This window comes from Salvelinus alpinus, chromosome 18, assembly GCF_045679555.1.
Source record: "Salvelinus alpinus chromosome 18, SLU_Salpinus.1, whole genome shotgun sequence".
In the NCBI taxonomy this organism is placed as follows: domain Eukaryota; kingdom Metazoa; phylum Chordata; class Actinopteri; order Salmoniformes; family Salmonidae; genus Salvelinus; species Salvelinus alpinus.
Window position 1 is genome coordinate 1,495,935 of NC_092103.1, and position 24,719 is coordinate 1,520,653.

Consider the following 24,719-nt stretch of genomic DNA (forward strand, 5'->3'; position numbering starts at 1 on the left):
AATTTCTTCTGAAGCACCGGGTCAGGTCAGCTGCTTTTGTGTATTGCTGATGCAGCTCCTGACAACTGGGCTGTAACCACAACACACGACATACTCAGAGTTCCTTGAAAATTATAATAATAGCCATAACAATTTACCAACTTCTCCGGAGACCTGCAGGCTGTCAGCCTGTAGGGCGTGCGGTTCGGGTGCGTTCCAGCTCTCGGCTCCCTTTGTTTCTCAGCTCAGGCGGAAGCGGAGATGTTAGAGAGGCTTGAGTTCCTTACATGAAGCTGGATTGTGAATTGTAAGGGTTGATGCTTCTGCTCATGTAGTCTCGAGTTGAGGACGGTATGGTCACAGCCTCCGGGATGTCTCTCTGAACATCAACCGGGATTATTTCATGCTTCCCCTTTAGGACGGTCGAAGTCAGCACCATGGTCACCACGTACATGATGTAGATTATGATGTTGAACACGGCGATAGCACACTCCATGTTATGCAGCCCCTGAGCATCGCTGATCAGAGGTCGGTACAGCAATTCCATGCAGCCCGCGATCACAGCCATAAACAGCTCAGTGTTCATCTGGATGAGGTACGCCAGCACGGTCCTGGTGCTCTTGGTGGACTCCGGACCCCTGTAGGAGCCCTCGGAGTCGTCCATTTTCCGTTTGCTCTTGGAGGCGAAGTAGCTGAGCACTATACTCACGACCATGCTGGCACCCGAGCGTGATGAGGGCTATCCCTGAGTGGATGTAAGCGTACTCGTAGTCGGGTCTGCCCTCGGAAGGAGGTGACGATGTGGAGTCTGCGTCCAGCTTGCCCGTGGTTCTCGTACCGTGCTTGTTGTTGATGAAGTACAGAATGTTGTTAGGGATGGTCAGAAACCCCACAATGAGAGAGGTGATGACAGCGATGAAGGCTCCAAGCTTGCCCCTGAAACGCGCCGCGCTCAGGATGGTGCCGTTAGGGACGGCTGACATTCTGCTATTAAACAGATGCTTGCTTATGGATATCAGAGATTCGATGCCTCCCAGGCTCGGTTTCTTGCGATTCATGTCTCTCGTGGGGGATCCCTGAGTTCTTGTTTCCCCCTTTCTGTGTTGTCCTTCCTTACTTACTCACGTTGCGACACTAGGAGTAACTTAACGGTGCCACTTTCTGTTTCTCTCAAAGGGATCCGGTTATCACAGCAACCTAACAATCCTAGAACATTTAATACAATGAAGCTCCAAGACCCTGTGATCAAGTTCCGAGGCTCACGTGGTGCACTGTGAGCGAAGTCTACAGCCGACCACCATTGGTACAAGGTTCAGGGTATCACCAAAAGCCTAGATTCTATCATGTGCTGCAGGAAGCGCTCATCCGGTCACAAGGAAGCGCTGCTGCAACTGTTCATGTCTAAAGCCCTGTCTCCAGAAGCCTGCAGACGCCTGTGGGACAGGAGCCATATGGCGCGCAGTGCAAGGACGTGTTCAACGGAAAGAAGACAATGTGTGACGTGGGCCCCGTGTCTCGCCTCATTCTCACGCAGTTCGAGGCTCTGCGCCTGACTCCCATTTGCGCAGGCCTCAAGGTTGCCGGTGTGCCCACGCCTGATAGATTCGGTGAACCCGGATCCTACACGTACCACAACGGCTGTACGCGAGGCAGCAAGTCCATCCGCGACACATGGGGCTTCTACACTGAGGTGAACCTAGTGGCCCACGACACCGTAAAGGACAACATAGCGCTGTTGGAGCTCAAGACCAGGAACAACGACATTCTAGACCAGACCACCTTGTGGCGATACAACACGCAGCTGTGGCTGACGTGGGTGATATTCTCGCTCACGTACCCAAGCATGGCAGAGCGGTCCGCCACGTACCTGGTAATAATCATGCCGGGGACCAACCAGGTTACCATACAGAGTTGTTTAAGGCCCACGATTTCTAAGAGTATACGCAACAAGTTCCCGTGGTGGAACTGTTTCTGTTTCTATAGACCTACTCCATTTGGCTCTTAGTTGACCGGATAACGCTTTGACCGAAATGGGGTTGAAACACAAGGCTATCCACGCAATGCTTGCAAACCCTCACCTGGCGCCGTTTGAATTGATTGACAGACCGTGCAAGTGACAGGATTGGACTCTGATAGACCATCTCATGGTAATCCACAAAGTCAAGGAAAGTGACTACATCGAGGGTGATTCGCAGGCGTCCATAGTAAGCATGGCAAGAACACTGGTGTGTGGTAACATCTCGGAAAATGCAGGCAGCCAGTGTGTAGTGCTTGTAAAGGACGGCGCGGGAGCACAGAAGCCGGCCGTGAGGGAGATCAGACTAAACCGCCCCCCTGAACCTCACAGAGTTCTGTAAGTGTAATCTGTGCGCCATAGAATACACCATGATGAAGCTGTTGGCCGACATGGGTATGAAAAACAAGTTGTTTCTAGTGACCGGCGTGAAGAGAGACTCCTCCGAGGATGAGCTCCTAGAGGGAACCTTGGTCGATAACCTGGTGTCGTTCCACCAGAAGTACTTGGAGTACCAGGAGTGCCAGGACGAAAGCGTATTTGTGAACACGCTCGAAGATATGAAACCTCCCGAGCGTGAGCTGTCCGACGTAGATCCCAGTTACGCCGACGGCTCGATAGACAGGCCTGAGGGACTCGAGGGCGTCTTTCTGGCGACTTTCGAGGACCCCGACACTATACAATTGTCTACACTGAGGGACGCGTGTCTAGGGTGACACGCTGCTCGTGGAGTTGGCAAATGTTCTGAAAGGTAGTGTGACTGTGTGGACCGGAGACTCGGACCTGGTGGCCGTACTGATGGCTTGTGGCCGCGAGGGCATTACTATGAGGCTAGACAACAAGTGCTACCACGAGGATCGAGACATGCACATGTTGACCTTCGGGGAGCTGCTTTTTGCCATTCCTGACAACCGCCCACCCAAGCTTCAGTTTAGGGAACTGGCTTCAAGTGAGGATAGGTTCCGAGTGCTCTTCGACATCGCCAATGTGGACAAATACCTGCTGCCGATGACTCGAAAGCAACACGACTAATTCGAGGTCATGCTGGATAAGCACGGTAATGTCAACTTTAAGAAAACAGTAGCTATGTACCTGTACCTAGGCGGGATCAGGGGATCTCTCTACCGCACCTTCCTGTCTAGGTTCTTCGAGTCAAACGCCCGGAACAGATTAAATGGGTTGGGGCTCATTGTAGACAAAGGCTGTGTCAGTACAAAGACGGTCTGTTACAACTTCGAAACGCTATGCCCCACATCTGACGACAGTCCGCTATCGGGTTCCGAGTTGGATACACCCCCGTCTACCAGTGAGAAGAGGAAGATCTTGTGTCTGCAGGGGCACGAGGTCCCCGAGCTCTACCTAAACGACGGCGCAGAATATAAGGTGGTCCTGAGCAAAGAACAGAAAAATGTTGGCTATGTCGTGCTTGTAGCTCTTCAATAACTGGGAATTTATTATACAGACCGAGGTTGTGAATAGTGGAACTGAGTTGCTGTGAATTTATATATGGTACAGTTTGAACATGTTTGGACACATGACCTATGGTTGGATGAATGTTCTCCCATAGACAATCCGTTGGTTGGATAAATGAGCCGTGGTTGGATAAATAGTCCTCGGTTCGATAAATGGTCCTCGGGTGGATAAATGAGCCTCGGTTGGATGAATGGTCCTCGGTTGGATGAATGAGTCCTGGTTGGATAAATGAGCCGTGATTGGATAAATGGTCCTCGGTTGGATGAATGTTCCTCGGTTTCACCGGATGTTTGTTTGAGACAATGATTACTGTACATAACGTGCCTATTTCAACTGAGGTTTTTGGACATAAAGATTAACTTTATCGAACTAAACACACATTTATTGTGTAACATGAAATCCTGTGAGTGCTGAAGGTTTGATGAAGATCATCAAAGGTTAGTGATTAATTGAATCGATATTTATGACTTTTGTGAGCCCTCTCCTTGGCTGGAAAATGGCTGTATGGTTTTCTGTGACTAGGCGCTGACCTAACATAATCGCGTGGTGTGCTTTCGCCGTAAAGCCTTTTTGAAATCGGACACTCTTGGATTTACAAGAAGTTTATCTTTAAAATGGTGTATAATACTTGTATGTTTGAGGAATTTTAATTATGGAATTTCTGTTTTGAATTTGGTGCCCTGCAATTTCACTGGCTGTTGTCGAGGTGGGACGCTACCGTTCCACTTATACCAAAGAGGTTAACATTGTTGGACGATTCCTCCATGGCTGGATGTTTCTGGTTGGACGATCCCTGCCTAGTTTCTGCTTACATATGTTTAATATTGGTTGGACGGTTCCTCCATGGCTGGACCGTTGTGAAATATTTCACTAGGATTAAGAGAGCTGTCTCTTTCTTCAACCCATGTCACAGCCATGTTGCTATTATTGGTGATGGTGCATCTTGTTACCCTGAGCGAAGGCTGCTGATGGCATAACAATTGTTTCAAGTGTCCGCCCGGGACCAGGTTGGGTGACGGAGGAACTTGTGAAGATCCGCAGTGTATACCTTGTAAGAGTGACGAATTATATGAACGCCGTACAACCGGGAAAAAATATGTAATCTGCAACCTTACTGTGATCGCAACCGAAACTTTGAGAAACGAGAGTATTACGATCTGACTAAAAGACACACCTGTAGGTGTAAAGAAGGATTTCATTTTTCAAATTACGATTTTTGTATTGTATGTATTCTTCATTCCACATGCAAAGAACTTCTTGTCCCTATTTTCCTGGGTAACCACACTCACGATGTTGTGTGTGACCCTACACCGGATCGACCAACTATTTTTAACACGGTTTTATTACTTTGCGTGATTCCTGTATTGGCTGTGGTAGTAGGCATAATTGTGATCTGCAAAAAGAAAGTTTGGATTCAATGTCCGAATGTAGTTAATATGTTCAGGGGTCTTTATCATTTCCTTATGGTCTGGAACGAACCACCAGTCGCTGCTGTTGATGAAAAACAAGGACTCCAGACAGAACAGGCTACACAAAACCTGTCCTATATCAGAGGTGGTGAACAACAAGGACCTTGTGTAATTCACCAAAGAAAGCATGCCTGGTCACAGTCGCGGTCATAACCTTGGCTTTGGGACTGAGCTTTGGACTCGTTACCTTGGTGGACTGGGGCCTGGCAGCTTACTGTGACGCTTTGGTTTCTGTCTACACTTTCCCCTTAGGTCATTCCATAACATCCCATGGCCTTGGACAGATGGAGGCGATATCCCTGTCTAGTTTTTGAACAGATGCAAACAGAAAAATGAGTTCACTGTACCCGGAACCGTGAGGTTCCACAAGGCTATCAAGTGCGTAAGGACAACCAACTACCATAAAAAGGGCAATTCTGGGACGTACTCACGAACAGACAGCAATGGTTCAAGGGATTCCACTTCGGGACACCTGGGAGTGCCTGGATCTTTTGTCGGAATAACTGCTTCGGCTGAAGCATCTTTCAGCAAAAATTAAGCAGTGGAGAACACGGTAGAGAAAAGTGCTTCGAAAAGGTATGTGTGTGTGTGTGTGTGTAGGTGAATAAAACAACAGTAAAAAGACATATGAAAATAACAGTAGCAAGGCGATATACAGACACCGTTTAGTCAGGCTTATTGGGGTAGTATGTACATGTAGGTATGGTTAAAGTGACTATGCATATATGATGAACAGAGAGTAGCAGTAGTGTAAGAAGAGGGGTTGGCGGGTGGTGGGACACAATGCAGATAGCCCGGTTAGCCAATGTGCGGGAGTACTGGTTGGTCAGGCCAATTGAGGTAGTATGTACATGACTGTATAGTTAAAGTGACCATGCATATATGATAAACAGAGAGTAGTAGCAGCTTAAAACTTCTTATGGCTGCAATCCCGTTAACGGGATGATATGACAACAGCCAGTAAAAGTGCAGGGCGCCAAATTCAAACAACAGAAATCTCCTCAAACATACATGTATTTTATACCATTTTAAAGGTAATCTTGTTGTTAATCCCACCAAAGTTTCCGATTTCAAATAGGCTTTACAGCGAAAGTACCACAAACGATTCACAGTCATTTTTCCAGCCAAAGACAGGAGTCACAAAAAGCAGAAAGAGATAAAATGAATCACTAACCTTTGATGATCTTCATCAGATGACACTCATAGGACTTCATGTTACACAATACATATATGTTTTGTTCGATAAAGTTAATATTTATATCCAAATACCTCAGTTTACATTGGCGCCATGTTCAGAAATGCCTCCAAAATATCCGGAGAAATTGCAGAGAGCCACGTCAAATAACATAAATACTCATCATAAACTTTGATGAAAGATACATGTTTTACATAGAATTAAAGATACACTTGAACTTAATGCAACCGCTGTGTCAGATTTCAAAAAGCTTTATGGCAAAAGCACAATATTCAATAATCTGAGACCAGCGTTCAGCCACAAAAGAAAGCCATACAGTTACCCGCCACATTGTGCAGTCAACAAAACTCATAAAAAGCATTATAAATCTTCGCTTACCTTTGCTGATCTTCATCGGAATGCACTCCCAGGACTCCCACTTCCACAAGAAATGTTTGTTTTGTTCGGTAATGTTCATCATTTATGTCCAAATAGCTATTTTTGTTAGGGCGTTAGGTACACATATCCAAACGCTCGTGCAGGTCGAGCATTACTTCGAACAAAAACTTTAAAAAGTTATATTACAGGTCGAAGGAAACATTTCAAACTAAGTATAGAATCAATCTTTAGGGCGTTGTTATCATAAATCTTCAATAAAGTTCCAACCGGAGAATTCCTTTATGTCTACAGAAGCAATGGAACGCAGGTCGATATCATGTGGAATGTGCGTAACCAGGAAATGGCTCTCTGCCAGTAACCTGACTCATTCAGCTCTTATAGACGTAAGTACTACGGGTCTGTAGTCATTTAGGCAGGTTGCCTTTGTGTTCTTGGGCACAGGGCCTATGGTGGTCTGCTTGAAACATGTTGGTATTACAGACTCAATCAGGGACATGTTGAAAATGTCAGTGAAGACACCTGCCAGTTGGTCAGCACATGCCCGGAGCACACGTCCTGGTAATCCGTCTGGCCCCGCAGCCTTGTGTATGTTGACCTGTTTAAAGGTCTTACTCACGTCGGCTACAGAGAGCGTGATCACACAGTCATCCGGAACAGCTGGTGCTCTCATGCATGCCACAGTGTTGCTTGCCTCGAAGCGAGCATAGAAGTAATTTAGCTCGTCTGGTAGGCTTGTGTCACTGGGCAGCTCGCGGCTGTGCTTCCCTTTGTAGTCTGTAATAGTTTGCAAGCCCTGCCACATCCGACGTGCGTCAGAGCCGGTGTAGTATGATTCAATTTTAGCCCTGTATTGACGCTTTGCCTGTTTGATGGTTCGTCGCAGGGCATAGCGGGATTTCTTGTAAGCTTCCGTGTTAGAGTCCCGCACCTTGAAAGCGGCAGCTCTACCCTTTAGCTCAGTGCGAATGTTGCCTGTAATCCATGGCTTCTGGTTGGGGTATGTACGTACAGTCACTGTGGGGACGACGTCCTCGATGCACTTATTGATAAAGCCAGTGACTGATGTGGTGTATTCCTCAATGTCATCGGAGGAATCCCGAACCTGTTCCAGTCTGTGATAGCAAAACAGTCCTGTAGTTTAGCATCTGTTTCATCTGACCACTTTTTTATAGACCGAGTCACTGGTGCTTCCTGCTTTAATTTTTGCTTGTAAGCAGGAATCAGGAGGATAGAGTTGTGGTCGGATTTACCAAATGGAGGGCGAGGTAGAGCTTTGTACGCGTCTCTGTGTGGAGTACAGGTGATCTAGAATTTTTTCCCTCTGGTTGCACATTTAACATGTTGATAGAGATTTGGTAGAAATGTGAAGTGGGTTCGGTGATTGTTTCCTCCTACATGCCCAGTAGCACACTCAAACAAGACATAAACACCCTGAACAAAGATCCTTACAACAACATAGATTACTTTTTACGAAAGTGGGGTTACGCATTTGTGAGCTCTATTACAGTGGGTAGATATTACAGTTCATTCAATATTTTTTCAACCTGTAACAACGAGTCTATAGAAGGCCTGGACTTTTCCACAGAGCACTGTAATGAATTTAGTGCGAAAGCAGAGGTGACAGGTGGTAGGTTTGGGGCCAGTGTTGGTATGGAAAAGGTTAAGTGTAACACGGAAGGTTTGTCTTGACAAAACATTGACAAAAATTGCCAAAAAATCTCAGAAACTTCAGGTTGGGGGTGATACTTTGGATGGTGAGAAGGATTGGGAACCCACATTGAAAATGAATCCCTACCCATTACAGATTAAAAATCTCCGATAACAACAATTCATGGATTCTCCGAAGATGCTGTAACCCTGATAAAGGCGCCGAGCTGAAAATGTTCAGTTATCTGTGATGTCCTTGATGGAGAAGGTGCCTGATATGACCAGACATTGCTAACAATGTATATCTAACCAATTGCTATTGACTTGGTAAATGTAGTTAGCCAATTCAGATATGAATGATTTGGGCAGTGAGGAAACAACTTCCTTTCTCATAGTAATATGTTATATGAAATGTATCCATTGATTGTAGAGTATGTAATGTAAAAAGTGATGTATACCTCATAGCTAAGTGAATGTAAATAAAGATTTTATATTGATGTTGCAAGACACACATTCATGAACATGTAGAGATTAATTTATCTACGAAGCATCTAGGACATAGACAACACACACAGTGAACAAGGAGTACCACATGGCGTGTCAAAGGATGTACTAGACAAAAGGCGTCTTCATCATTGTCAGAACTTATTTTACAATAACAAAAAATAAACGGTTACGGGCCCTTGATACTCCCAACCATTCCTGATCAACTGGGAGGACAGGGGATGAATAAGTGGGTGTACGAACTGACTGGGGTGGTGTCATCATATGTTTCTTGCTTCATGATGGATGTCTTTGTTGAACTGAATATAGTGGGATGTTTATGAAACACAATAAAACGGTTCCCTTTGTGTGAGTGGAGTGTTTCCTTTTATTTATCACTATATATGTCTCGGCTTACTTGTTGCCACCTTAAGAATCGGGTAAGCGGAATCAGGCCTGCAGTAGTTCATTTCTGTGTATATGCATATAATAAAAGTTGTATCTTTTATCCTGGGTTGGATAAAGGAGCCCCGGTCGGCTATATGACCTATAGTCAGATGAAAGTTCTCCCATAGACTCAGTGGTTGGACAAATGATGTATGGTTGGATAATAGTATGATAAATCACCAGTTGATAAATGCGCTAGGGTTGGACAACTGAATGTTGTAGGTGGTTTGTGGTCAAAGTAGAATTGTGGAAGGAATAAATGCTGTATAAAATAAATGTCCTTTGCGCTCTTGTAGTCTCGCTGAAATAACTACCGTTGTAGTCATGTCTCTCTCTTCCAACAAACACACCGGTCTTCTCTCAAACTCAGGATCGTCGACAGAATCAGATTCGACGCGAAACGTCTTTGGGTACCAAGTAAAAGATAAAACGGTACATGGTACAGTGTAACTGCAAAGACCGGGGCACTATCAAGAACGCTCTGGACAACTGTCCGTTTTTTGGTGTGTTGGATAAGAGGGATGTGAGTAACATTCGGATTCTGAGACGCCCCGACCATTCGTGGCTGCCTCACAACTTTTCCTGTAATCTTATGCCTGATATGAAGGTAGACAATGAACTTTGCCTCATTGTGGAACCTACGTCTACTCCCCAACCAAACTATCCAGCGAGAAGCATAAAGCCTCAATGAAAACTTTGCTATCCGGCTAGATTTAAGGTACAGCTCTGCAGTGGTTCGTCTACTCAATGTTCGAAGGACGGGTTTAACACCTACAATATTGTTGGTGGTGGTGGACCCCACGAAGACCAGAAGGAAATCTTTAAAATATGACGTCCGGTTCAGCTCAGAAGTACTCGAGGGTAGCTACACTCACCTCAAATCTGAATCCGGGTTGGTCCCCGAGGTTCTGGAATGTAATGCCGAGTATACTATATATACCAAAGCAACTAAAGGTCTTCGGATTGGTCTTCGGCTTCCTAGGCGTCGTAGCTCACCAGAAATGTAACGGCCCCTTGACGATGTTCTCAGACATTACCAACTAACCGGGAGAACAGCGGACGAATGAGGGAGTGTACAAACTGACTGGTGGTGTGTCCTCATAGACAATGATACTTTTTTTCTGTCCAAACATATCCCCGAAGTGGCTGTGTTTCATGATAGATGTCTTTGTTAAAAATAAAAACGCTGTGAGGTTTATGAAACACAAAGTGTTCCCCATGTATTGCATTATAAAGTGCAGTGTGTATTTTATGTTAATCGTGTCTCGGAGTAACCTATAGGAGTTGTTGTTATTGTCATCTTAAGACATGGGTAAGGGTTTATGGAATCATGCCTTCCACACGCAGTAGTTCATCTCTGTGCAGAAAGAGGACCCGAGAAGAGCCATCCAGTCAGTGTGATGACTGTTCCCACATAAAGATGATAGCAAACTGGAACTCAAGAAGTCACTGGATGTGGAGCGTGAACAGAGGATCAAGGCTCTCCGTGAAAGAATGGCGTTGAGCGTTGGACGTGTGAAATGGGAAGGAGAACACGCAGCAGCAGGAGGAGGAGATGTGGCTATAGATACAATACAGCGACCAAAGCTGCCATCAACACCTTGAGCGATACCCACAGGCGCACGCTATATGAAATTCGAGTTGTTTAAAAAGGAGCTGGAGGATACGAGAGAGGCTTACCAGGAAGCCTGCGAAGAGCGAGAAGCCTTGAGAATCAAGCTGTCAGAGAACCAGACTTCCAAGGTTGCCAAGCCCAAGGAAGCGGCCGGTGGAACGCACAAGACTGAAGACTCACACCCTCACTTAGACTTTTTAGGGAGACATTACCTTGGTGTCGCTCCCGGAGGATCGCATGTTCAAACCCGGTCAGTCTGTCACTCCGGTCGGGGTGTTACAGAAGCTGTTTGAGATGAGGGTAGGCGATAAACTGGCGACAGGGTTCAGTGTGCTGTTAAAGATTATAAACATCCTGCTATCTCAACTGGAGCCCGAGTGGCACGCCAAACAGTTTTGTTTCTGTAGAGCCTACGTGCATGGCAACAAATACAAATCTACGGACAGGGTGGACACCGAGGACTTTGCGTGGCTGTTGATCGAGAACGGGGTGCACGCTCCGTTGATCGAAGTGCTAGCGGGGCTAAAGGACGTCACTTCCTCTTGAATTTGCAGACGTGTTGCTGTGCGTTTTGTTGCTGTGCCTTTTGTTGCCAACTTTACTTTGCTAGCTTTGCTTTGCTAGCTGACAACTTTACGTTTTATTTTTTATTTTTTATTACCGTTTATATTTTTTGTTTTTCCATCACAACTTTTTTCCCTCATTCAACTTTTTCACTCCGGACGCTTTATCTGGACATGGTTCGTCAGCACCTTCAACAGCCGAAGCTAAGTAGTAACATTAACATGATGTCTCTAACTGCATTCGCTGTACTCATAATATACAGGAGAATGATCGCCTAACGGCGAGGATAGCTGTGCTGCAAGCCCAGCTTCAGACGCAATCGTTAGGCAAGGGTAATTTCAGTGTAGGAAAGGATGAAACAGCGTCTGTGCCACCAGTAAGTACAGATAGTAACGTTAGTATAAATCCCCCCGCACTGTCCCCGCAGCCGGACAATTTTCTCATGGCTTCTGGAGGGAAATGCTGTTGGAATGCTCAACCGGTGTCGCTCATTCAGCCGACAGAAACTTTCAACCGGTTTTCCCCATTGAGTAGCGAGTCGGAGTCTGAGGCCGAGTCTTCTCTTGTCTCTACTCCTCCCGTTACGGGGTCTGAGACGCCGAAGGCTCCCACCATTAGCTCTGACAAATTGAAAACCCTAGTCATTGGCGACTCCATTACCCGCAGTATTAGACTTAAAACGAATCACCCAGCGATCATACACTGTTTACCAGGGGGCAGGGCTACCGACGTTAAGGCTAATCTGAAGATGGTGCTGGCTAAAGCTAAAACTGGCGAGTGTAGAGAGTATAGAGATATTGTTATCCACGTCGGCACCAACGATGTTAGGATGAAACAGTCAGAGGTCACCAAGCGCAACATAGCTTCAGCCTGTAAATCAGCTAGAAAGATGTGTCGGCATCGAGTAATTGTCTCTGGCCCACTCCCAGTTAGGGGGAGTGACGAGCTCTACAGCAGAGTCTCACAACTCAATCGCTGGTTGAAAACTGTTTTCTGCCCCTCCCAAAAGATAGAATTTGTAGATAATTGGCCCTCTTTCTGGGACTCACCCACAAACAGGACCAAGCCTGACCTGCTGAGGAGTGACGGACTCCATCCTAGCTGGAGGGGTGCTCTCATCTTATCTACTAACATAGATAGGGCTCTAACTCCTCTAGCTCCACAATGAAATAGGGTGCAGGCCAGGCAGCAGGCTGTTAGCCAACCTGCCAGCTTAGTGGAGTCTGCCAATAGCACAGTCAGTGTAGTCAGCTCAGCCATCCCCATTGAGACTGTGTCTGTGCCTCGACCTAGGTTGGGCAAAACTAAACATGGCGGTGTTCGCCTTAGCAATCTCATTAGGATAAAGACCTCCTCCATTCCTGCCATTATTGAAAGAGATCGTGATACCTCACATCTTAAAATAGGGTTACTTAATGTTAGATCCCTCACTTCAAAGGCAGTTATAGTCAATGAACTAATCACTGATCATAATCTTGATGTGATTGGCCTGACTGAAACATGGCTTAAGCCTGATGAATTTACTGTGTTAAATGAGGCCTCACCTCCTGGTTACACTAGTGACCATATCCCCCATGCATCCCGCAAAGGCGGAGGTGTTGCTAACATTTACGATAGCAAATTTCAATTTACAAAAAAAAAAATGACGTTTTCGTCTTTTGAGCTTCTAGTCATGAAATCTATGCAGCCTACTCAATCACTTTTTATAGCCACTGTTTATAGGCCTCCTGGGCCATATACAGCGTTCCTCTCTGAGTTCCCTGAATTTCTATCAGACCTTGTAGTCATAGCAGATCATATTCTAATTTTTGGTGATTTTATTATTCATATGGAGAAGTCCACAGACCCACTCCAAAAGTCTTTCGGAGCCATCATCGACTCAGTGGGTTTTGTCCAACATGTCTCTGGACCTACTCACTGCCACAGTCATACTCTGGACCTAGTTTTGTCCCATGGAATAAATGTTGTAGATATTAATGTTTTTCCTCATAATCCTGGACTGTCGGACCACCATTTTATTACGTTTGCAATCGCAACAAATAATCTGCTCAGACCCCAACCAAGGAGCATCAAAAGTCGTGCTATGAAATTCTCAGACATTCCTTGATTCCCTTCCAGACTCCTTCTGCCTACCCAAGGACGTCAGAGGACAAAAATCAGTTAACCACCTAACTGAGGAACTCAATTTAACCTTGCGCAATACCCTAGATGCAGTTGCACCCCTAAAAACGAAAAACATTTGTCATAAGAAACTAGCTCCCTGGTATACAGAAAATACCCGAACTTTGAAGCAAGCTTCCAGAAAATTGGAACGGAAATGGCGCCACACCAAACTGGAAGTCTTCCGACTAGCTTGGAAAGACAGTACCGTGCAGTACCGAAGAGCCCTCACTGCTGCTCGATCATCCTACTTTTCCAACTTAATTGAGGAAAATAAGAACAATCCAAAATTTCTTTTTGATACTGTTGCAAAGCTAACTAAAAAGCAGCATTCCCCAAGAGAGGATGGCTTTCACTTCAGCAGTAATAAATTCATGAACTTCTTTGAGGAAAGAATCGTGATCATTAGAAAGCAAATTACGGACTCCTCTTTAAATCTGCGTATTCCTCCAAAGCTCAATTGTCCTGAGTCTGCACAACTCTGCCAGGACCTAGGATCAAGGGAGACACTCAAGTGTTTTAGTACTATATCTCTTGACACAATGATGAAAATAATCATGGCCTCTAAACCTTCTAGCTGCATACTGGATCCTATTCCTACTAAACTACTGAAAGAGCTGCTTCCTGTGCTTGGCCCTCATATGTTGAACATAATAAACGGCTCTCTATCCACCGGATGTGTACCAAACTCACTAAAAGTGGCAGTAATAAAGCTTCTCTTGAAAAAGCCAAACCTTGACCCGGAAAATATAAAAAACTATCGGCCTATATCTTCCATTCCTCTCAAAAATTTTAGAAAAAGCTGTTGCGCAGCAACTCACTGCCTTCCTGAAGACAAACAATGTATACGAAATGCTTCAGTCTGGTTTTAGACCAGGGTCAGTTGGTTATACCTGGAGTACTTCTCCTATCTTATCCAGTGTCCTGTGTGAATTTAAGTATGCTCTCTCTAATTCTCTCGTTCTCTCTTTCTTTCTCTCTCTCGGAGAACCTGAGCCCTAGGACCATACGTCACAGCAAACCGGGCATGATGACTCCTTGCTGTCCCCAGTCCACCTGGCCTTGCTGCTGTTCCAGTTTCAACTGTTCTGCCTGCGGTTATGGAACCCCTACCTGTTCAACTCTTAATGATCGGCTATGAAAAGCCAACTGACTTTTATTCCTGATTATTATTTGACCATGCTTGTCATTTATGAACATTTTGAAAATCTTGGCTCTCTCTAATTCTCTCCTTCTCTCTTTCTTTCTCTCTCTCGGAGGACCGGAGCCCTAGGACCATACGTCAGGACTACCGGGCATGATGACTCCTTGCTGTCCCCAGTCCACCTGGCCTTGCTGCTATTCCAGTTTCAACTGTTCTGCCTGCGGTTATGGAACCGCCACCTGTCCCAGACCTGCTATTTTCAACTCTTAATGATCGGCTATGAAAAGCCAACTGAAAATTATTCATGATTATTATTTGACCATGCTTGTCACTTATGAACATTTTGAACATCTTGGCATAGTTCTGTTATAATCTCCACCCAGCACAGCCAGAAGAGGACTGGCCACCCCTCATAGCCTGGTTCCTCTCTAGGTTTCTTCCTAGGTTTTGGCCTTTCTAGGGAGTTTTTCCTAGCCACCGTGCTTCTACACCTGCATTGCTTGCTGTTTGGGGTTTTAGGCTGGGTGTCTGTACAGCACTTCGACATATTAGCTGATGTACGAAGGGCTATATAAAATAAACTTGATTTGATTTGATTTGGCTGCAGAATGTTCTAAACAGCACAGGGAAGGGAGGAGTGAGGACCGCAGCTCTGTACACGAGCAAGAACATATACAGCTCGTATGTAATACTGTTCAGAGACACTGTGTCAAGGGCCTATGAGGGGTTCTTACGCGTACGCGAGAGAGCTCAGAGGGTGCGAGAGAGCTCAGCAAGACACAAGGTGTCGTGTACGTGCCTCTCACGGTAGGCTTGGGTGCGGATCAGAGTGAATTTCAAGGAGGTTCTCACTCTGTACTGGAAGGGATCGAAGCTCCCCCTCACATCAGCAGCGCGTCGGCAAGTCCCCCTCTGCGTTCATGAAATGTAGAGGTCTGGAGGGTCAGGATAAAGAGGGGAGGTCCTCTGTTCATCGGAGTAACCAGGAACACGTCCCCTTTAAGGCGGCGACAGCAAGTGTCGCACCAGGGCCTCTTGAAAAGCGGGTGCTGTTTGATTCACCTTGGTCAAACGATCTACCTGCTCTGTAGCTCTGTAGAAGGAGGAGAGTAGTAGGGAGATATATAGTTAGAGAGAGATATAGTCAACTATACGGACATGGGTGGGTCCGGCGAACAACGCGGAGATGAGCTACTGGTAGGGGAGTCTGAGAGCAAGAGACGGTGTCTCGAAGAAGAGGAGGACCTGAGAACAAAAGCAATGTCTAGATACTGTCAGGAACAATGGGTGAGGAAAATGGTAAAGCTGCACGTCCCGAGGCGAGCGTATGAAACTGTCTCTCCTGAGCGGAGACGCTGGCTGTGGCAAATCTTACGCTATATCATTGCTGGAGAAGAAGGTAAGGAGCATGAACATCAGCGTGGTTGTGAGCGCCATGACCAACAAGGCAGCAGGCACTCTGATGGAATCGTGCTCGCTGGACCACGTCTACACATTCCACAAGATGATGGGGTTCAAAATGGAACTGTTGGACAACAAGCTTTTGTTCGAAGACTTTACGCGGCAGTACTGCAAAGTATACTGGAACGTGATTTCACGTTTCAATACACTGAACCAGTCCGAATTGCCCCCTGGGCGGAACGAGGTGATCAGACGTCACTTGTGTAGGCAACTGAGGCCTGAGTCGTGTACGGTGTGCAGTAAAATGTTCGAGCAGCTGAGGGTGTCTAAGAACCAAGCGGAACTGTCGCCCATGGAGGACGCCCCTCCATTCCTGGGGGTGAACGTGCTGATCATAGACGAGTACGGTCTGATGAACGTGGAGCTGCTGGAGAGGATGTCGTGCTGCCTTGCTCTCTTCTACGGACCTGGCAAGGGTCCTCTGATAGTCTTCTCGGGCAGCGACTCGCAATTGCAGCCCGTGGGATCTAATCTGCGCATTTGGGAAACAGAGCGCTTCGAAGGGCTCCTCTCTTCTTCGACTCCGCGCTTTGTCAACAGGCGGCAGTTCAAGGACCCGGGTTACGCGGAGGCCTTGACGTACCTTCAGTTCAACACAGTTACGGAAGAGTCCCGGAGCATTTTCAGGAGCCAGGTGTCTGTCCGAGAGCTAGATGTTATGGACCCCGACTACGAACCTGTGAAGCTGCGGATCTTCCACCAGGACGAACAGCAGATTACATACACTGCAGCATACATGAACAAGGAGAGAAAAAATGCATGTTTAAGGAAAAGTTTCTCAGCGTCGCTCGGAAACGGGCATCCTACAAAGGACCGAACGCTTGGCACGAAGTGCTGAAGCAGGCCGGTCAGGCGCTGCCAAAGCTCTTTTCGGTGCCCAAATACCGTCAAGGGATCCGCACCACGGAAAGGGATTATCTTAAGGTGGACAAGCTCTGGGTAGGTTGCAAGGTGCGAATGATCTGTCACATGGACTTCAACGGTATACAGGTTGCGAACAAAAATAAATCACCGTCCTCATGTGCCTTGCTGGGCACGCAAAGTGGGATACAGCAGCAACTCCCTTCCATGGCAGACACGACAGGTGTAGTGTAAGGCATTTGTTTCAAAGCGAGAGAGCCAGTTCAACGAGTTCTACGTGAAGGGGGGTCAGACGGGAACCATGTACAAGGTCGCTCCTTCCAAGTGGAACTACATGAACTGGACAGTGACCACGCACCCGCTGGCCTGTCTGTTGGCGATAAACACGTACGACTGTCAAGGCTGCACCGTGCACAGGTAAGTGCTCTACCACCCGCCCAGGCATTTCTCCATGTCACCGATAAAGCCCTCGTGTACGTTGTGCTCACTAGGGGGGTGAAAAGAGAGAATCTACAAATGACAAACTGCAACTTCACCGAGAAGATCGGCGCTGTTGACTTTTACAATGAGAGACTGATGGCTTATCGCAAGAGGGTGGAGATGAACTATTCATCTTGACACACCTATACTTTACGCACCTCCATACACAAACACCCTTGAGTCAGCAGGCCTAATTTGATCTGTCACTGTCTTCACTAGAACCACACACGGTAAAGGCAAGGATATGAGCTGGGGTGCTACGTGGCACAAGCTAACACTGGAGGAGTTGATATGCCTGACGTCATCCAAGTCTCTAACGGAACTCACTAAAGAGTACGAGAAGAAGCCTAACCGAGTGCAGCTGTTGATCAACAAGCAAAGTTCTATGAGTGAGCCAGACAAGAGTTTCACACCACCCCAGGCCAGTGCACAAGACGATCTCAATTCGTACATCATTCTAAGGTGGTGCCCTTGGGTTTTTGCGGATGTTCGGCTTGCTGTCAGACGCGAATCTTAACATGCTTACAATCAGGTTGCTCAGGCTCAACAGTGAAGAAGCCCCTATCCTCCTGGAACTACTCACAGCAGCGTCGCTCGTTCATAAGCAGCCCAACGTACCATACTACCCAACCTGTCGAGATCCATCTTGAGCAGAGAGGTTCCTATTCCGCAGCTGACTGACAATTTGCTGTACTAGCGCATCGTCTGCCACAAACTAGCGAACCCGAACCTCTGCCATGTCGCCCACCAGAGTACACCAACCGATTCGTACGTACACACACAATCTGAGTGAGTGTCGGACCAGTACCACCCAAGTCCCTTACGGGTGCTACAAATGAGTCAGCTAAGATCTACCTACCCGGTGGCCTGTTCCACTTTGTCAAAGACGCGGATTTCATACGTGCCGACGCTACATGGGCTGAGCGCCGACTTCATAAGAAACCTAAAAGAAGTGGCAGTCTGCGCCACCAGCAGCTCCATTGCTAATAGACTGTTCCTGAACACCCCGCACCTGTACGAAGTGGAGCTGATCAACACGGGACACGAGTACCTAAAGCAGGGAGACCGTTTCACAGTGCAGCTCCCCAACCGAGAGGACGTGGCTGCTCAACTGGAGGTGGACGTTGATCTAGGTTACAACATGTCCGTGAACAAGGGCATCTGGGGAGGACTGCTGGCTACTAGAAAAGTGAATTGTGAGTCAGGCGGAGATGCCGTGGAAGAGGTGATACAGGCTATTAAGCACGAGCACGAGTTCGACATGTTTCAACTGATTTCACCTTATACACACCAGAGTATACTGTCAATGATGACGCTGGTGGCCAACGGGGCTGATTATCACGAAGTCACCGATGTGATGAGAAACAGCGCCGCTGTGGCCGTCACTAGGACTTTGACCCGATGACCATCAGCGCCATCGTGGAGAACGACAGTGTCAAACGGTTTCTGAGGACCGCGGTCAGGCATGCGATGAACATCGGGGAAAGTGTGCAAGGCTTCGCAGGAGGACAGGTGGTACGAGCCTGCAACGGTTATAATTTCAGCACAATCAAGACCGGTGACAGATTCATGGCCCAGCTCAATATGAACAGATGGCTTTTGTGAAAAGTTCTGTGGAGAACAAGATATAGACATTCCCTACTCTGTTTAGTAAACAGTTCCACTGTATCTTGTATCACCATTGTAAGTTTGTTTGGTTCGGGTCATTTGTACAAGGTGTTGTGTTTGTATCATAATAAAGGATGAACAAATAAAGACACTATAGAACATGTACCTGTCTGCCATATATCTTTATTTGTTTTCACAAGATACAAAACAAAGGGTATAACCAGAGGAGCAAAACTAACATCAAACCAAATTGGTAATTTATTTATTTTTCGAGTGGTGCTCAGGGTTCCCAAAGGAGATCTTCTTAAACTTTTTGATGCCTTTCAGACTATCCTTATCCTGTATGCGGTGGCGAATGACGGGGATGGCATTGTCAACTTTAGCATACAACATCTGAAGCATGGTAGATGTGTCGACGGGAGGTTTGAGTCTGCTGAATACAACGGCGGCGTTAGAGTCAATGGCAGCCTCGGCGCTCACAGTCAGGTCGCTCACAACCTGGCCGCTCGCGATTGAATTGATAGGGTTAGAGTTGTTGTCAACTAGGCTGTTGTTAGCAGCCTCAGCACTCTCTCCTTTCCCAAATGCTATGGTCACCCATCATTGATCAGACCACGCCGCGCACGGCTCGACTATTGATCTTGGGGAGATTCACGTGTCGCATGTCGAGCCACCAGTTATCGGTGTGTCGATATCCACACAGGTCTTCGCGGTGTCGTTAATTGGGCTTCTCTTTCAAAAGGTTCATCCACCAGCTGTCCTCCTCAAGACGATCCATTCCTCGCCAAGATCTCGAGTCGTCTCGCTTGTTACTCAACTATGGCGCTGGTATGAAAAAACAGTCTAGCGAACCACAGGCCGATGTTCAATAGGACCAGTATGCATAGGATTACAGTAATACAGTGATCCAGACGATTCTCCAGTGAAACAGATACACTTTGTCTTGAGCTGACTTTTGGCTCTCTTTGCAGATCCGGGTAGACCATGTCCTTTGGCACCTAGTGAGACGGGTTGCCTCTTTCCTTAATAAAAGAAAAAGAAAAATGTGTTCAACTTAACATCATCTGGTTCATTCTCATAACTCCCCAGTACAGCACGTAAGCGGGCGCACCGCAGAATAGAGGCGATGTGTACGAGAAGGGAACTCGAGCAAGATGGGCCGTGTTGTAGAGGACCAAGAATGCCATGAGACTGCACCAGAAGGGTTGTATTGGTCATGAGGGTTAAATAGTATCTGCACGCCATGTCCAAAAGCTCGCTTGCTGTAGCGCGCCTCAGCGCTGTCAGATTCAGACAGTCTCTCCTCCCTGTACAGAGCGAGCACCTCGCCTTTGTTGGTACAGAGGGCCGAGCACTGCATCGAAATGTTGGGGCGCTAGGCTTGGTTTACCAATCTAGCGGAGTCTCCCGTGTTACCGGCCAGCGTCGTGCTCTCAAACTTCGACACGATCTCCTGTCTGATTGTAGTCATCCTATTGAACACGCTGTGGTTATAATAGCCCCACGCACAAAACCCATTGCACCTGAAGGTGTTCCCAGTCTCCGTACCTATATGCACGTAGTAGCAGTTTTGCCTGTTTCGCAGGTGGTCTAATGTTCCTCTTCGACAGCAACCCAGATGAGACCTAGCGTCACACCAGCTTCATCTCCCAGAATGGTGACATTGTTTCCCATGGTGGGGGCGGATTTCCCTATCAGGTACAATTTCACAGCGTGCATAGCGTCCTCACCCGGAACTGTGGTGTTTTCGACTTCGCTTGTGTGGTACACCGTGCCCGACATCGACACGATGGAGCCCACCAGCTGCACAACTTGCCAGACCAGGGACGGCTTTGACACAATAGAGTCATGGCCAAAAGTTTTGAGAATGACACAAATATTATTTTTCACAGTCTGCTGCCTCAGTTTGTATGATGGCAATTTGCATATACTCCAGAATGTTATGAAGAGTGATCAGATGAATTGCAATTAATTGCAAAGTCCCTCTTTGCCATGCAAATGAAATTAATCCCCCCAAAACATTTCCACTGCATTTCAGCCCTGCCACAAAAGGACCAGCTGACATCATGTTAGTGATTCTCTCGTTAACACAGGTGTGAGTGTTGACGAGGACAAGCCTGGAGATCACTCTGTCATGCTGATTGAGTTCGAATAACAAACTGGAAGCTTCAAAAGGAGGGTGGTGCTTGGAATCAGTTCTTCCTCTGTCAATCATGGTTAACTGCGAGGAAACACGTGTCGTCATCATTGCTTTGCACAAAAAGGGCTTCACAGGCAAGGATATTACTGCCAGTAAGATTGCACCTGAATCTACCATTTATTGGATCATCAAGAACTTCAAGGAGAGCGGTTCAATTGTTGTGAAGATGACTTCAGGGCGCCCAAGAAAGTCCAGCAAGCGCCAGGACCGTCTCCTAAAGTTGATTCAGCTGCGGGATCGGGGCACCACCAGTACAGAGCTTGCTCAGGAATGGCAGCAGGCAGGTGTGAGTGCATATGCACGTACAGTGAGGCAAAGACTTTTGGAGGATGGCCTGGTGTCAAGAAGGGCAGCAAAGAAGCCACTTCTCTCCAGGAAAAACATCAGGGACAGACTGATATTCTGCAAAAGGTACAGGGATTGGACTGCTGAGGACTGGGGTAAAGTCATTTTCTCTGATAAATCCCCTTTCCGATTGTTTGGGGCATCCGGAAAAAAGCTTGTCCGGAGAAGACAAGGTGAGCGATACCATCAGTCCTGTGTCATGCCAACAGTAAAGCATCCTGAGACCATTCATGTGTGGGGTTGCTTCTCAGCCAAGGGAGTGGGCTCACTCACAATTTTGCCTAAGAACACAGCCATGAAAAAAGAATGGTACCAACACATCCTCCGAGAGCAACATGATGGAGCACATCCAGCATGATGGAGCACCTTGCCATAAGGCAAAAGTGATAACTAAGTGGCTCGGGGAACAAAACATCGATATTTTTGGTCCATGGCCAGGAAACTCCCCAGACCTTAATCCCATTGAGAACTTGTGGTCAAACCTCAAGAGGCAGGTGGACAAACAAAACCCCACAAATTCTGACAAACTCCAAGCATGGATTATGCAAGAATGGGCTGCCATCAGTCAGGATGTGGCCCAGAAGTGAATTGACAGCATGCCAGGGCGGATTGCAGAGGTCTTGAAAAAGAAGGGTCAACACTGCAAATATTGACTCTTTGCATCAACTTCATGTAATTGTCAATAAAAGCCTTTGACAATTATAGAATGCTTGTAATTATTCTTCAGTATTCCAGAGAAACATCTGACAAAAATATCTAAAGACACTGAAGCAGCAAACTTTGTGGAAATTAGTATTTGTGTCATTCTCAAAACTTTTGGACAAGACTGTAGAGTGTAGCACGAACCACAAATGGTTACTGAGAATGGGTACATTATTGAGAGCAATCTCTGTTACGTTGGAAACCACGGTCAGGCGACGCTGACGGTGGGTCTGACGGCCACCCAAGCCGTCGCAGCTGATCATATCGTGAAACTGGTGGAGCGATTTGTTCCACTCGGAGACGAAGGTTTGGATAGGGATCGCGGGGATGTACAGCTCCTCGGTGCCGGTGTAGCTGTTTATATACCTCTTGGCTATCAGAGATCTCCCTTTCGCGATGTATGTGTTGTACAGGTCCACGATTGATGAGTATTCCTCCGATTGACTGATGATAGGCCTGAGTCTGACACACACATCCCCTTGTAGGGCCACTCTCACGGGTGTTTCATTGAGCATGAAACAGATCGACTTCTGCGAGGCCATAGTAAGAGGCGGCGGAGTCTCGGCGATCGAGTGTCAGATTGTAGTACACTGTTGGAGCGTAAACAGTTGATCCCTCATCACAACCCATTCTCTGTACAGCAACTAGCATGACTAATTCTTAAAAGAAAACAAAGACATTTAGACCGACGTATGGTTGTAATACTTTATTTTGTGCACACGATACATCAACACTCATAATAAAGAATTCCTCAGGGTGTACAACGAGTATGCTCCCAAGACCTTGCAGTACGTTGTCAGGGTAACGGCATATGGAGTTATGTTTACATCTTTGTGACAACCGCTGAGATGAAATCTGCCATGGTCGAGGTCTTCTGGAAGCTTCCTCTACCCGAGGGTACCAAGTATCCAGCTTGTTGTTTGTTCATCACAGTCGTATTGGACTGCTGTGCAGACAGCTGAGACTGTTGATTGTTGGACGCGGAGGGTGTGGGTCTTCCGTGTCCATCGTGACCACTTCGCAGCTCTCCTCGCTTGAGCTGCTACTGCTGCGCTTTGAGATCTGCTTCGTAAGTTTGCGTAGTTCGTTCATCAATTTAGAGATATCCCCGGGATCCTGATCATCCTTAGCTTGTTTGCGCACACGCATATACGGGGTGTCTCTCGCCAAACTCTGCAACGTATCCATATTGGACAGGTTAGACGAGGACTCTTGTGACACCGAGCTGCGCTGTTGTTCTAGTATGTCTCTTATGCTGGCCTTGATCGAATCGATCATCTTCTCTGGCTCTTTCTGGGAGGCTGCCTGTCTCTCAGATTCCTCCTGGTTATACTCCATCGCTATCTTTCTCCTTTGCTCCTCGGTCAGAGTGTCGTACTGAAGCGATTTGTCGCCAGGATTCAATACACCGCTCGGGTTATAGAGAGCCGGCCCTCTGAAGAACCCTTGCCCGATCTGCTGCTGCTGAGGATTCCACAAATGTTGGGTTTGAGGTAAAATGTTGAAGTGTGGGGGCCAACTGCATGAAACTCTGTAGAGCTTGTAGTAGCGCTTGCGACTGCTGATATTGATGCTGCTGAGGCAAAGCCGGCTGCTGCTGAGGCGGAAGCTGCTGTTGCTGCTGCAAAAGCTTGATCAGATTATCTATTTGGGTCTGAGTAACGGCCATTTTATCTTCCATCTGTTTGTGATCAGGCGACGGCGTATCTCCTGTAGGGTGTTACTCCAATGTTAGTATCTTTGTCAGTAGGTTTAAACCAGCGCAGAGTTTAGTTTTCACCCCGGTACGTCTGGTGAAATCCTTAGCTCCTTGCATCGTGAACAGGGTGTCTGTATGGTCAGGACATTTCAGTCTCTGAGTTAGTACGCTATTCTGAACCTTGATGGCCTCTAATACATCCTTCAGCACTCGCACCTCAGCAGCTTGGTCTAGCACGGTCTTCCTCAGTGATTTAACAGTCTCCGTGATACTCTGCCCCTCGGAGTTCTCGTTCGACACATCAGAGGGAGTTTCGTTCTGGGCACAGACAACCCCGGCTCTCTCCTTCAGATTAATGCCTGCGTCGAGGACCGAGTCCTTCAGGGTGGAAAATCCAATCCTGGTCATTGTCTGGGCCAGATCCTTACCTGTCACCAGGGTGCAAAAGCAGCCCGGCCTCATGGGCACAGAGACTAAACTACACTCCTCCGTCATGGGGCCGCTCTTGTTATCTCCCACTGTGCCTAAGCTGAAGCCAATGCTCATCTCCGGCTTCAAGATGCGGTTGGTGTACTCGTTGTCGTCGCACGCGACACTGCAGTACTGGACGGATTTGTCAACAGACCTGCTGTGGACGTGCCAGTAACACTTGACTCTCCTGTTGTCCTTCTTGACTTTGTGTAAGAACACAGCCTTGCTGGGTTGGGGGTGACCGCTCCGGAGTACAACATGTTGTTCCCCACAATGAAATCTTTCCTCGACTCTGGGTACACCTCACCCTGCGACACTCTAAAC